This window comes from Periplaneta americana, chromosome 6, assembly GCF_040183065.1.
Source record: "Periplaneta americana isolate PAMFEO1 chromosome 6, P.americana_PAMFEO1_priV1, whole genome shotgun sequence".
In the NCBI taxonomy this organism is placed as follows: domain Eukaryota; kingdom Metazoa; phylum Arthropoda; class Insecta; order Blattodea; family Blattidae; genus Periplaneta; species Periplaneta americana.
In genome coordinates this window covers 152,744,367-152,758,733 of record NC_091122.1, presented here as the reverse complement: position 1 = coordinate 152,758,733, position 14,367 = coordinate 152,744,367, and the positions used below count along the sequence as shown (strand labels likewise).

The 14,367-nt window shown below is 32.8% G+C and overlaps 1 long non-coding RNA gene across 1 annotated transcript; it reads left to right on the top strand.

Moving 5' to 3' along the window:
* Nucleotides 1-1,781: 1,781 nt before the first annotated feature.
* Nucleotides 1,782-14,113, top strand: LOC138701937 (uncharacterized). The gene is made up of 4 exons (XR_011332728.1): nucleotides 1,782-1,937; nucleotides 10,350-10,431; nucleotides 12,245-12,278; nucleotides 14,005-14,113. It is a non-coding gene; the product is annotated as an uncharacterized lncRNA (long non-coding RNA).
* Nucleotides 14,114-14,367: the final 254 nt, after the last annotated feature.

Sequence of the window (14,367 nt, the reverse complement as noted above, 5' to 3'; positions counted from 1 at the left end):
ACATTAAGTCAAAAGTATTATTTCACATAATGTTTGTGTATAAACTTAGAATTAGAAAATTAAATACACCTGAAGAGAAAAAAACTTACTAAAATAATATTTTGAGAATTCAGATCTGTTAAGAGCTTTCAAGACACCTTTTTCTCAGAGGTAATATTTTTGACTGAATATTTTTTTCCTTGTGAGCCGATGATAATTATGCTCTCAAGTACAGTCTCCATTCCAGTGATTCCCAAATTTAATGAAGGTGCGATCCACTTTTGGGCGAAACATTTTTTGCAACCCCCTCACTACCGTACTGATACTTAACTCCGTGCAAAAGATACAAGTCCTTGTGAAATCGAAAATACCGGTAGCGTTAATTTTACTCAAAACCACTAGATACCAATAAAAAAACAACCAAAATAGAAGTATATTGTATAAAATAGAAGTTCGATTACAATTGAACTTCGATAATCGACATTGGATAAGAATCGATATTTTCTTTTTTTAATTTACCGCAATGCAGAAGTTAGGAAAATAAGCTTGTTATACTGCACTATTTAAAAACATAATAATCATTTTTCAAGGCAAGTAGAATCTTTACTTTAAGGGAAGACTCCACCGAAAATCATGAAAATTTTTCCAAATTTTTTTTTTTAGCTATTTCACTTATTCAGAATTTATATTTTCATACCCCAAATGGATTCAGCTCAATTCTTATTACAAATACTCGTATGTTTACACTTTTTAAATTAAGGCTGGAAGGGGGCGTGGAATTTAAAGAGCTGTCAAAATTGTTTTTCATCGAAGAATTCTTTTCTTAAAATTTCTGATTACAAATCTAGTAACTTCTTGTTGGCACCCTGAAGTTACTAGATGAATGTAGCGGAGGAGAATATTAATTTACATAAATATTCATTTTATTTTCAAATCTATTTTTCTGTGTTCATTTTTGTTGATTCAACACCAACTTTCTTATGCCAAATATTAATCAATCTGGATGAAATTTTTACTGCCAGTATTTATGAGGTAGCTGCATGTTTCTATGCATTTATTTTGTGAGAAATGCTGCTAGTTTATTTTTTTAATATTTTTCTTAAGAAAAATATTAATAAAATAAACTAGCAGCATTAAGAAAAATATTAATAAATAAACTAGTAGCATTAAGAAAAATATTAATAAAATAAACTAGCAGCACTTCTCACAAAATAAATGCATAGAAACATGCAGCTACCTCATAAATACTTGCAGTAAAAATTTCATCCAGATTGATTAATATTTGGCATAAGAAAGTTGGTGTTGAATCAACAAAAATGAACACAGAAAAAGAGATTTGAAAATAAAATGGATATTTACGTAAATTAATATTCTCCTCCGCTACATTCATCTAGTAACTTCAGGGAGCCAACAAAAAGTTACTAGATTTGTAATCAGAAATTTTAAAAAAAGAATTCTTCGATGAAAGACAATTTTGACAGCTCTTTAAATTCCACGCCCCCTTCAAGCCTTAATTTAAAAAGTGTAAACATATGAGTATTTGTGATCAGAATTGAGCTGAGTCCATTTGGGATATGAAAATATAAATTCTGAATAAGTGAAATAGCTAAAAAAATTTGGAAAAATTTTCATGACTTTCAGTGGAGTCTAAACTTAAAGAAAATAGAACGACACTACCATTCATATCGTAAAATTCGAATACAAGAAATATAGGCAGAAGGTCTTATCGTCGATAAGTAACAGTTTCCTTAAATAACAGAGGCATACGTTTCTCAATAAAAGCATATGTGGAGCTTGCGACACACTGGAAAGAACAGGCGGAGTGGATTTATGAAGGTGAATCAGAAGGAAGTGCAAGAGGACGGTATATAAAGGCAAGCTCCAGTCCGTACAGGACATCAGTTTCAAAGGACTCAGCAGCCACTACCAAGTGCTTTACTTACGAAGCAAATTCAGAGGTTTGTACCTGTAAAAGTATTCTATTCATAATCATTATTAGCCATTAACTAGATATGATATACCGTAGAAATGGGTAAAGTCGATCAGTGGGTGTATAATCGATCATTTGCGATTTTTATTGAAAATTATATATTTTCTCAGTTACTTGTTAAAATTTTGTTATGCTGACTTCATTGCCTGTCATTGCAAATGTAAGCGAGAGGAACAACAAAAAGCCTGCGCATGCCAACAATGGGAACACAGTGTAATTACCGTTGAAGTGAAAATTGTTATTCTCAATTTTTTCTTTTAAATGAAAACAAAGTCTTACAAACTTTAAATTATCGTCAGCAGTGAAAGGAGACAAGAAGTAAACGTAAGTACTTTTGGTTGAGATTGTATCCTGAAATAATAGTTTTGCAGTTCGTAAATGTTAGTATTGAAACTTATTATTTAAAAAAAAAACTTGTACCTTTGTAGGGTTAAGTTGATCATGCCATCGACCTACTCGAAGCAGATAGGACCAGCAGGAAGAATACATTTTTTCACCGAAATACCTCCAACTAACACTTATAAACAGAAAAGTGTCATAGTATAGCTTATATTGATGGGATAGTGGGGAAAGAGGAAGACGAATTTATGGTGAATTTCTTGCGTAAGAGAAGCACTACCAAAGGAACGTATTTTGTATACCCCTCTGTACCTGACGATGGGAACAACGTAGTTTCTAAAGTGACGTGAGGAGGGGAAGATTTCAAATAACATCTAACATAAACCTAAGCAATGTTGAATAGCATTTTAGATTATAATTGAAGTGTGGTATTTCAATGTAAATTTTGAACTCTTAAATCTTTGTTTGTTGATATTTATTTATTTAACCTGGTTGATATGTGAAGTATTAATTTTTTTATGTTTTATATATTGGCAATCATAGTCACGTTTGTACAGTGGAGACCTAGAGGCCTAATTGTATCGAATTGTATGATCACAGTAACAAAATATACAGTATATAATCCTATAGACTTATATAATTGATTATTATTGTTTTCTACACCCCTTATAACAAATAAAATACATGTAATACACTTAATTTGTTTTTAAAAACATAAACAGTGATCGACTTTACTTCGCAATATTTTAAAATCGATCTTAAACTAAAAATTCAATGGTGATCGACTTTACCCTATTTAAACAGGTAACTTCGATCACAAGTAAAATAAAAAAATAAGACTTTGGTAAATTGTAATTCACTTCTTGTAATGTTATTTCATAAGTGAAGGATATGACGACAAAATACAATTTTCTGAGGAACTTCGCTCCATTGCATAACCTCAATATAATTAAAAATTGCAAAATTTTGATCGACTTTACCCTGTTCTACTGTACTGTGTCGCCCTCATCTGAAAGTTTTCTCATTGGTTTTCCAGGACGTCTCCAACACGTAGGATTACAATTTATTTATTTATTTTTTTTTGTAGAGGGATTCTGTTATTCTTCATTCGAAAGACATGCTGCAACCAATTGTTTTTATAATTTTGAATTCTTTCATCATGTGATGTTACTTTTAATTCTTCTCTATTATTATTATTATTATTATTATTATTATTATTATTATTATTATTATTATTATTATTAATGAAACAAAAACTTTTGTCATTTCGTACTCACGAAAACTACTTCCATAAAGTTCAATTATTCTATAATAACGTCTGTATTATTAGGAAAAATTCTATTAAAGATCTTGGTGTATTACTCGATTCTAAATTATATTTTCATGATCATGTTCAATATATTTATAATCATTCAATAAGAATTCTTGGTTTAATAAGGTCTATAACTTATTCTTTTTCTACTCCTGCGTCTCTATTAATTCTATACTTTATTTTGGTTCGATCTAAACTTGAATACGCATCTGTAGCCTGGAATTCCACTACTTCAACTGATTCGGTGAAATTAGAAAATATTCAAAGAAAATTTATTTCCTTATGTGCTTTTCAATTTATATCCAATTCCTCTGACTTTAATTATGAGATTACCTGTAAATATTTTAACTGTTGTAGCCTTTATTCTAGACGTAAAAATCTTGATTATCAATTTTTGCAAAGTTATCAAGGGTGATATTGATTGTGAGTCTATCATAAACAATATCAGCCTTCGTATTCCTACAAAGGGTTTAAGATTTCAAAAAAAAAAAAAAAAAAAAAAAAAAAAAATACAACAGAAATTCAAAATCTCTTTCTCCAGTCTGTAGATGCATAAAATATGCCAATTTGCATAGGAAAATTTAGATCCTTTTAAAGTAAATTTTCGTTTATTAGTATTTACAGTCCTTGTTCGCAGTTTTATTTATGTATGTTTTTTCTTGATTTAAGATATTATTTATTTATTCTTGCACCTTTGTATCTTCTGTCTGTGCTGAACTATAATTGGCCTCTGGCTGTTGTTCAGCACACAAATATTAATAAATAATAATAATAATAATAATAATAATAATAATAATAATATTATTATTATCATTATTATTATTATTATTATTATTATTATTATTATTATTTTATTTCATTTTATTTTAATGACTTCGAGAAAATCTAAAATTATTGTAAATCGATTTTGAACAGAATTGACATGTTTCAAGTAAAGGAATTACAATCAAATGTACGCTATATCATATGTTATGATACGACGACTTTACAAGGAAGCAAGAAGCTTATTTATTTATTTATTTATTTACTTATTTACTTATTTATTTATTTGTTTAAATAAATAGATAAATAAATAAATAAATAAATAAATAAATAAATAAATAAATAAATAAATAAATAAATAAATAAATAAATAAATAAATAAATAAATAAATAAATAAATAAGTAAGCTTGTTTGTTTGTTTATTTATTCCTTCTGCTAGGTTTAAGCCTTCTTTTGCACTCAACCATAACTAAATACTACAAACAATATAAAATATAAGTACAGCGCATTCAACTTAAGACGCAACCCTGGTCACTGCAAGCGGGCGGGTAATAGCGGGAAAACCAAGCGGTGTTTTGCGGCGGCAGGCAGGCAGACGGGCGGGCGGATAGGTTTATCATATAACGACGTACAAAAGTGAAGCTTCATTACCGAGTGAGTCAAGTTAGATCACGACCCACGAGCTATTAAGCTAATTTTGTACGAGTTGTATGAATGAATGAATGAATGAATGAATGAATGAATGAATGAATGAATGAATGAAATAGCCTTTGGATTTCCCGTGAAGGGCTATGGCCTCCTAAAAGGGGAGCTCTTTAGAGATCATGCGGTGAGCTAATCCGCATGACGGTAGATTCTGTTCTATATAAGTTTTGTTCATCGTTCGTGTGTGTACACTTGCACTCTCACTCGATACTGGCAAACTGTAGCGATCTCCATTCTTCTCGGTTCTTGGCTGTTCTGGACCACAGGGGTCCAGCTAGGCTCTTGAAGAAGTCCGTCCATCTGGTCCCAGGTCTTCCTCGGTTTCGCCTCCCGATGCGTGGGTCCCACGTGGTGGAAATATGCGCCCATCTGCAGCCTTGGAGTCTCGACACGTGGCCTCCCCATTTCCATTTCAGGCGTTCCCCTTGGTGTGCCATGTCTCTGGTGTTTGTGATCTGCTTGAGTCACGAGTTGTATACAATACTTTATTTATGTTATTCGCTTTTTCACGAAAATTAGAATCTATGAATTCAATTAGGCGTATTAAATCTGTTATATCAGTAAAAGAATTTTATTCTTTATGATTCATGGCTTCAGCTACATTGTTACTATGGTAATAATTGATATAAAATGCTTCATAACACCACACTCTAGTATATACAGTCATGAAACTCAATACGTAGTAAATATGCATCCATAAATACTTGTTCAACACTAGAATCGCTAATATCGCCTCATTACAGACAATGCGAAATAGTACCAGCACAGTCTATTGTTCCTAGCACCCTATAACTCGAGCTTCGTGACTGTATATACTAGACTGTGATAACACGTTGCTAAATAAAATAACATAGTAACGTGTTTTCCATTTTATTTAACAACTAGCCGTACCCGTGCGCTCCGCTGCACCCGTTAGAAATAAATATAAAGTAATTACATAATTAAAATAGAACATTGGGTCCAGGGAACATTCGTGTTTGATAGAAGAATAAATCGTTTAATATGATACTTAATTTAAATTGTGTTTAAATAATTAAAATGCTATCATTTTGTTCCAGAGGCCACTCATTTGGTGCAAATATAAATCCTTTAACATCTTTCTAAATTAGTCTTGAATGCATCCTTTAATAAATCACTCCAAATTAATAGAGTTGATTGTGCACAAAGATCATTTTTATGTTAACCTTACTGTGCATCTTTTTTTTAAGTTTATTTTATTCACGCCTTAACATTTGTGGTCATGTTGCATGTTTAGATTGTGTGGTTATATCAGTAGGCCGTTTTTACTCTTGTTGAGTTCTTGTTTCTATTGTGTGTTGTGTGTTCATGTAACCGATTATAGACTTTGATTAATGTTTTTGGTATTGGTAATTGAGGCGGTGATGAATAATGACATGTATCTTTCCAATCCGGCATTTGCCTTTATGACTAAGGGAAATCATGAAAAATCTCAGTCAGATTGGTCGGCCACGGGGTTTGAACCCGGGACCCCCGAATGCATGCCTCAAATGCTACCGCCTGAGCCAACTCGCTCGGTTGTCTATCATTGTTTATGCAAATAAAAAAATGAGGTACCCTACATAAATATTAATTTAAGAAACACAGGAAATGAATATGGGTAAATTATGAGCGCAGGAACGCAATTTCATGACACTTTTTAAAATACCTCAACTCCAGTGAACTCTATGGTAAAATGAGTGTATAAAATCGAGTATTTTATGTGGACCAAATAAAGTTGCAATAATCAAGTTATACAATATTTCGCAGAATATCATTTTGTTGTGCGTACAGATTTCTTTTCATCTTACCTCAGTCCTCATTTGTAGCATTACACCCATCTAGAGAATCTATAAATTTCGAATAGTGAAGGTTAATTAGCTTCTGAGAATACTTCATACAAACACACAAAATATTCTCTGTATATTAATATTGATAAACGTCAAGGCCGCCTTAAATAGAGGAAGTCATTTGTTTTGATTTCATTGTAGCCATCGTTGTCGTTCCTGTAATAACTCCTATGTCACATATCGATTTTCAGATTTTTGCTCTATTAAATAACTTAAATATTGATGCAGCAAATAATACAATCTACTATATATACCTTAATTATATTTCTTTCTAAAATGTAAGAATTCACGATCTCCTATGCACTACTGCCATAGAATGAATAAATTTGTTTTTCTTCCTACTAAAAAATTTAATATTTTGCACATAGAAGTTACGGAACAACGACACTATAATCTGAGGCGGCGGTGGAAATGTATTGCATTGTTATTTTAGAACTCTTGTATATCCTTAAATATCAGTCCTATCAAAATTTTGCCTGGAATAAAACTTATCGGCAATCATTTGAAATAAACTTTTGTTATGTAACATTTTTCACAAAAATCAATAATAAGCGAGATATTTTGGTTTATTTAATTCAGGCCCCCTTATAACCCCTCTTTTAAATAAAGTATTTTGAATGCTATATAGCCTAAAATATAAGTTACAAAGAACTTAATTTATATTCCAATTTTCATCGGAATCCGTTCAGCCATTATCGCGTGAAAAGATAACAAACATCCAGACAGACAGACAGACTTAAATATCAGTCCTATGAAAATTTTTCCCAGAACAAAACTTATCGGAAATAATTTTTAAAGAAACTTTTGTTATGTAACATTTTTCACAAAAATCAATAATAAGCGAGATATTTCGGTTTATTTAATTCAGGCCCCCTTATAACCCCAATTTTAAATAAAGTATTTTGAATGCCATATAGCCTAAAATCTAAGTTACAACGAACTTAATTTATGTCCCAATTTTCATCGAAATCCGTTCAGCCATTATCGCGTGAAAAGGTAAAAAAACAGACAGACAGACAGACAGACAGACATACAAACAAAAATTTCAAAAAAGCGATTTTCGGTTTCCGGGTGGTTAATTATATATGTTAGGACCAATTATTTTAGGAAAATAGAAAATTACCAGAAAAATTTCGGCTACAGATTTATTATTAGTATAGATAAAAGCAAACTTTTGCAGTACGAAAGTGTCAAATAATGACCCACGTTTGCAACGAAAGTAGATAAAATAATTTTTTCGGCAATCGCGAGAGAAATATAACATAACAATGAAATGTATCAATCGTGTTGCTATGACATTTTCTTTGCATCTTTTCATATAGGTACGCTCAATAAAATAGTTCCAGCAAACTTCAGTAATAAGAATGTTATAAATAAAATACGACAATTTATTCCCGGCCGTGGAAAATATAGAGATGAACAACGACCGAGAATGCAAGACTAACAGCGCCCGCAAAGCCGAAAACCCGCACGACAATATTGCCTGTCGTTGACTGCCTGTAATAAAACGTTCAAAACATCGGGACTTCGAGAGTACATTGTAAGTGCTCATATCCATTATTCCGGTAATTGTGTGATTATGTCTATTATACTCTGGACATTATTTTAATTCTTTTGTAGTTTAATTTCTTGGTTTATAGACCATGTATATCCAGGTGTCTGCTGTATCTTCTGACATTTTTCTTCAACACGCTGGCGAAAATTTCAATGTTCTCAAAGGGTCTTGAATACACAATTGTTATTACATATCACCATAAGTAAACATTTATGAATTGAGGTCAGGCGAACGAACAGGCCAGATGTTGGTCCTCATGATCTATCTCAGTTAGAATCGATCCAACAACACAAAAATGTGCGATGTCCGTTATGCATTTCCAAGCTTCTACCACAGTCTAGTATATACAGTCACGAAGCTCAATACGTAGTAAATATGCATCCATAGATAGTTGCTAACCACTAGGATCGCTACAATCGCCTCATTACAGACAATGCGAAATACATACTAGGTTCAAAAAGTTCCCGGAATTTGCTAGCATAATAGAAACAACGTACCTTAAACACTATTCTACAGCATTCCCTTCAAAATAGTTGCCTTCCGCAACAACACACTTTTGCCAACGCGTGTAGAGTTCCTGGAAGCAGGCCTGGAAGCCATTTTGTGAAACCCGTCTTAGTGCTCTCGTCGCGTTTGCGATAACCTCTTCAGCATTGAATCTCCGTCCTTTCAGATGACTTTTCAGACGGGGAAACAGAAAGTAATCAGGTGGTGAGAGATCAGGAGAGTATTGTGGGTGATCCAAAGCAGTTATGTTGTGCCTGGCAAGAAAATTCTTTACAATAATTGCGCGATGAGCAGGTGCATTGTCATGCATAAGGAACCAGTTGTTTTCTACCCACTTTTCTGAACGTTTCCTTCTCACTGCGTCCCAGAGGCGACGGAGGGTTTCTACGTACAATTCTTTCGTTACAGTACGACCTTCTGGAATGAACTCATGGTGCATGAGACCCTGAGAGTCGAAGAAAACTTCCAACATAACTTTGCTTTAAGTGTGCTTAAATGCGACAGGCTCATGTCAGTAGATTTACTGGCATGTGAAAGAACTCCTGCGGGACAAAATTCCGGCACATCCGGCGATGCTGATATAACCTCTGCAGTTGCGAGCGTCGTTAAATAAAACATAACATTTAAAATAACTTTGCCTTTGGAAGTGTCCCTAGGAAATTTTTGCTTCCGAGGAGATGTTTTCGATTTCCACTCAGATGACTGTCGTTTAGGGACTGGGTCGTACAAGTAGCACCAGTTTCATTTTGTTTAAGAAATCACCATCTTCATCAGCCATACTGATCATGTCCCCAGCAAAACACAGAACTTGATGTTTGTACTTTGCTCTGTGGACATAATTACAAAATGCGACGAACAAACAAAACACTATGATAAACAATTGCCTACAACTCAAAACCAAATGCCATTATCAGCAAACTTTAAGGAAATGACATCATGAATGTTACCAACAAAACAAATGTATAATATCCCTTGTTATATATTAATACGAAAAATGGTAGTAAAATTCCGGGAACTTTTTGAACCTAGTAGTAGTACCTGCACTGTCTATTGTTCCTAGTACCCTCAAAACTCAAGCTTCGTGACTGTGCTTCTACTATGTCTTGTTTTCAGTTGCCTGGTGGCAATAAAAAGTAGATGCTCTTTTTTTTACAAGGCCTTCTGATTTAATAAACATGACCCACTAATGTAAGTACTAAACCTTATGGAATAAAAAGTACCTGGAATTAAAAAGAAAGTGAAATTATCTGCTATATTAACTTATTTGCTTGTTTGTAGGTCTTCTATCCTTCCCTAAAGGTTTTCTACAGTTTCTTAGCACTGTGTATAAAATTGTGGAATTTTCTTTTCAGATACGCGCTAGTCTCAACCAGTAAGATGACCGGAATTCCATTGTTCTTCCTATTTCTCGTCATTCTGATGATGATTCTTCAGGTAAGAGCCCACAGATCACAGTAGTGTCTCTTCTGCAAGAGAATTACGCGTTATATAGGGTGATTCACAAAGAGTACCGTCACTTACAGAGCATATTTCCAAAGATATTCTGAGCAAAAAATGTCATATAAACATGGGTCCTAATCTCAATATTTTCAGAGTTACACTAATTTGAAGTTGTTTGTCAAATACCGTTATTCTTTAGTTTTAAGAGTGAAACAATATTACACATAAAGAATGAACTATTCAGGAGTATCATTTCTTTAATTAGCTATTATTCTGAAGCTAAAAATGTGTTGTGAATTCCATAGTTGCATCGTACAGATTTTTTTAAAACATTAAAATTACATTTTTCTTACGCACTTATCACGTTATTGTTACAAATCACGTCACAATTCTTTAAGTCTGTACATTAGGATGCAGAATTAAACTGTAAAGAATAAAGTTCATGAAGTCGTATGATTTTTAACAATTATTGTTGTGATAAGTGCGTGAGAATGATGTAATTTTTAGTTAAACATTGAAAAACAAAATCTGTACAACTTTATTACAATTTATAGAACCAAAGTTGGCTTTGTGAAGGTTTAGAAATAGCTGTATTCTGGTTGTCATCATTTTCGAAGACTTCCATTTGAATTCCATCCCACTCCTCAAAAACAGGCATCTGTTCCTTCGGAGCAAGTTGTCGATTCGGTACAGTCATCTCTCTTCCATTAGATGTTCGGACATAAGAATAGGTAGGGTTTGCCTCTGTCAACTGAACTTCTTCAACTAATGGATCGAACTTGCTTGCACGAACGTTTCTTCTCATAAATACAGTTCCCGGTGTTGTCAACCATGTCGGTAGCATAGATCCATTTGCAGAGCGTCTGGAGTGTGAGAACATACGTTCATGTGGTGTTGTGTTAGTTGCTTTAACAAGACATTTTTAGCTTCAGAACACTAGCCAATTAAAGAAGTGATACTTCTGAATAGTTCATTCCCTATTTGTACCTAATACTCTTTTTTGTTAATATGTTAATAAATTATGAACTGATTGTTCCTCATAGGGATTTAGAGAAAAAAAAAATATAAAAAGACAACAGTGCTCAATATATGTTCTTAAATATGCAACACAATATAAAAAGCATTTACTTCGAATAAAACTAAAAACAGATGCAAAATAATACTGACTTTATATGAAATTATAAAACTTTATTACGAAAGATATTCTTAGTTTTCAGATTCAGCACACTTCCGATTATCCGTACATGATTTTGATTCAATAATGAACTCTTAAAAAATAGAGGATCATGATCGTACTTTCTGATTTGCTGCTGGACATACTTAACTTTACTCTTCAAAGAATAGAATGTTGGGTTTTCCCTCAACCCAACACGAGCAAATGCTGGGTAACTTTCGGTGTTGGACCCCGGACTCATTTCACCGGCATTATCACTTTCATCTCATTCAGACGCTAAATAACCTAAGCTGTTGATAAAGCGTCGTAAAATAACCTACTAAAATAAAATAAAAAATAGAATGTTTTGGGAGACCACAAACTGAATGTGATTCTAATTGGAACATTATCCTTGCAAATATCTGTAGCAAAATTATAATTTTTGGATTATCCATGCTACCGGATTATTCGTACTTATTCTTCCGGTTATTGGCCCGGATAATCGGGAGTACACTGTATATGCGTGTTCAATAAAAATATGCATTTGCATTAAACTAAGCATTATAATAATCATATTTTGTTTTGGACTAATGACAAAAATAAATGCATATTATACTATGTAAATATCATTTCACAAGAATATTTTTGTTTCAGGTTTTCTACATGGCTGATGCAGCACCACAAGGACGTAAGTAATGATTATAATATAGCCTGTGTAATGCAAAACTTCTTAGCAAACATCTTTCAAATAGCAGCTGGTATTTTACAAAATCATAAAACATGATTGTTTTCGTATAAGTGTGTTTACACTGTAGGATTGCTCACGTTTATATTGAGGAGTTCACCCATTAAACAAGTGATATGAACATAATATATAACTTTAATAAATATTGAAAGCAGAGGAGGAAGAAGACATAGAGGAGAATAAGAAAAAAAAAACAACGAAGTGTAGTAAAAATGTTACCATGCCAACTAAAACATCAAAGTTGACATTACGAAATGATTTGCCATGCTATAATTGTTAATACACCACTGTTGTCATAGCAACCTCATTCTTCCTATTTAATTACAAATCTGATGTTATTTGTTTATTATATATATAATTTGAACTGGTAATGGAAATTACGGGAAAACGGCTGAACGGATTTTAATTAATGACCCATCATTTTGAAGCTTGGCGTCCAAGCCTTTTTTAGAAAAATAGTAACTTTCAGTGAAGCGTTAGTTTTCCTACATAATTTTCCTATTTTCAGAAATCCATCTTTCGTTAGTTTTGAGAACTAATTGCATTTCAATATAAAACAAAACACAGTCCAATAAACAATAGGTTATTACACGAAGGCCATGACCTGCAGGATTGCTGGCATATTTAGAGTTCCAATTCAATTGGTTGTTAAAAACTTCAAGACTTACTAAAATAATTTACAGGTCTGATTCTGCGGTGTGTATTTTTCTGAGTACAGTTTGTATTGGATATTAAAATCTACAAAACTTGAGGTGGTTTGATGGCATTATTACCATTAGAAATGAAATATTATTACAGGTAATGCCATGATGTTAATATATATAACTACAAAACTTGCGTAAGATAATAATATTTTTAATAAAAATCAAATATTTTTATAGTTATTAATCAAGTGGGGTTGGGCCTTTTTCGTATACTTTATGGCGGTGTGGTGTAGATACTTACAAGCGTCATTCTCTTCAGTATTGGCTCGTTAGAGCACAAAAATTACAGTTCCTAAGGAAAGACGGTATTACTTACTAATAAAATAAGTGGCCTACAGAATTTTGTATTCTCCCGATCATTTCAGCAAGATCTCTTAGCAGGATAAAATGATTTTACCCTCTACATTTCAAGCTCTACATGCAGCAGCTATACCAAGATGCTATGTCTAGGCCTATTGTTCGAAAGCATAGCAAACCTGACATTTTTTAACTTTCACATACAATCTACAATGACCTGAAATAGCTATTGGTTTACTCCCGCACGAAAATCCCTCTGATCGTCCTGACATTGTTACTTGCGTTTTCGCGTTGAAACTCAAGAACTGAAGGTGTATAGTTTCAAGAAAAAGTATTTGGCATAAAAAACCATTCAGTGGGAGTATGTTTTATCATTATGGAAGCAAATAACTTTCAAAATGTCTGGTATTTTTCATTGAAAATAAATCTGAAAAATTATTATTTGAAAGGCTAATGAACTTAGTTTGCAGCATTTGCTATACAAGCCACTAGTTGTTTTATAATGCTGTTGTTTAAATAATAACTCATGAAACACGTTTATAATGTTGTATAGTTATTGCACTTGCACAAATTAGGAAATTCACTTCGCTCGTTTCTAAAAATTGACTCATGACATAAAGTAGCTACAATATTATGAACTTGTTTCATAATATACTATTTTGTTTCAGAGTGGGGATGTCGTCCAGCACGGGCCTGCAGGGATACGGTCGCTAACTCCGGATAAAGCAAATAGATTAATATGTAAGATTTTAAAATAAAGGTTGAGAATGAAAATTCTATTAGTCTGTTCAATTGAACGTTTCCTATATCGCTCCTTTCTCAATTTCTTATGTACTGACTTGACAATTAAGTAATTAACTATTCATAACGTCCAAGGGCACACTACACAAGTGCTTGTAGTCACTTCTTCCCTGGTGCAGAACTTCGTCGCTGCATGAAAGTCTCGGTTTTGGAACCCTAGTCCTCATCGGGCATTGTTGTATGTCCGTTGTCCTGTGTTACCTTATCCTCTTATCAGTGATTATGAATCC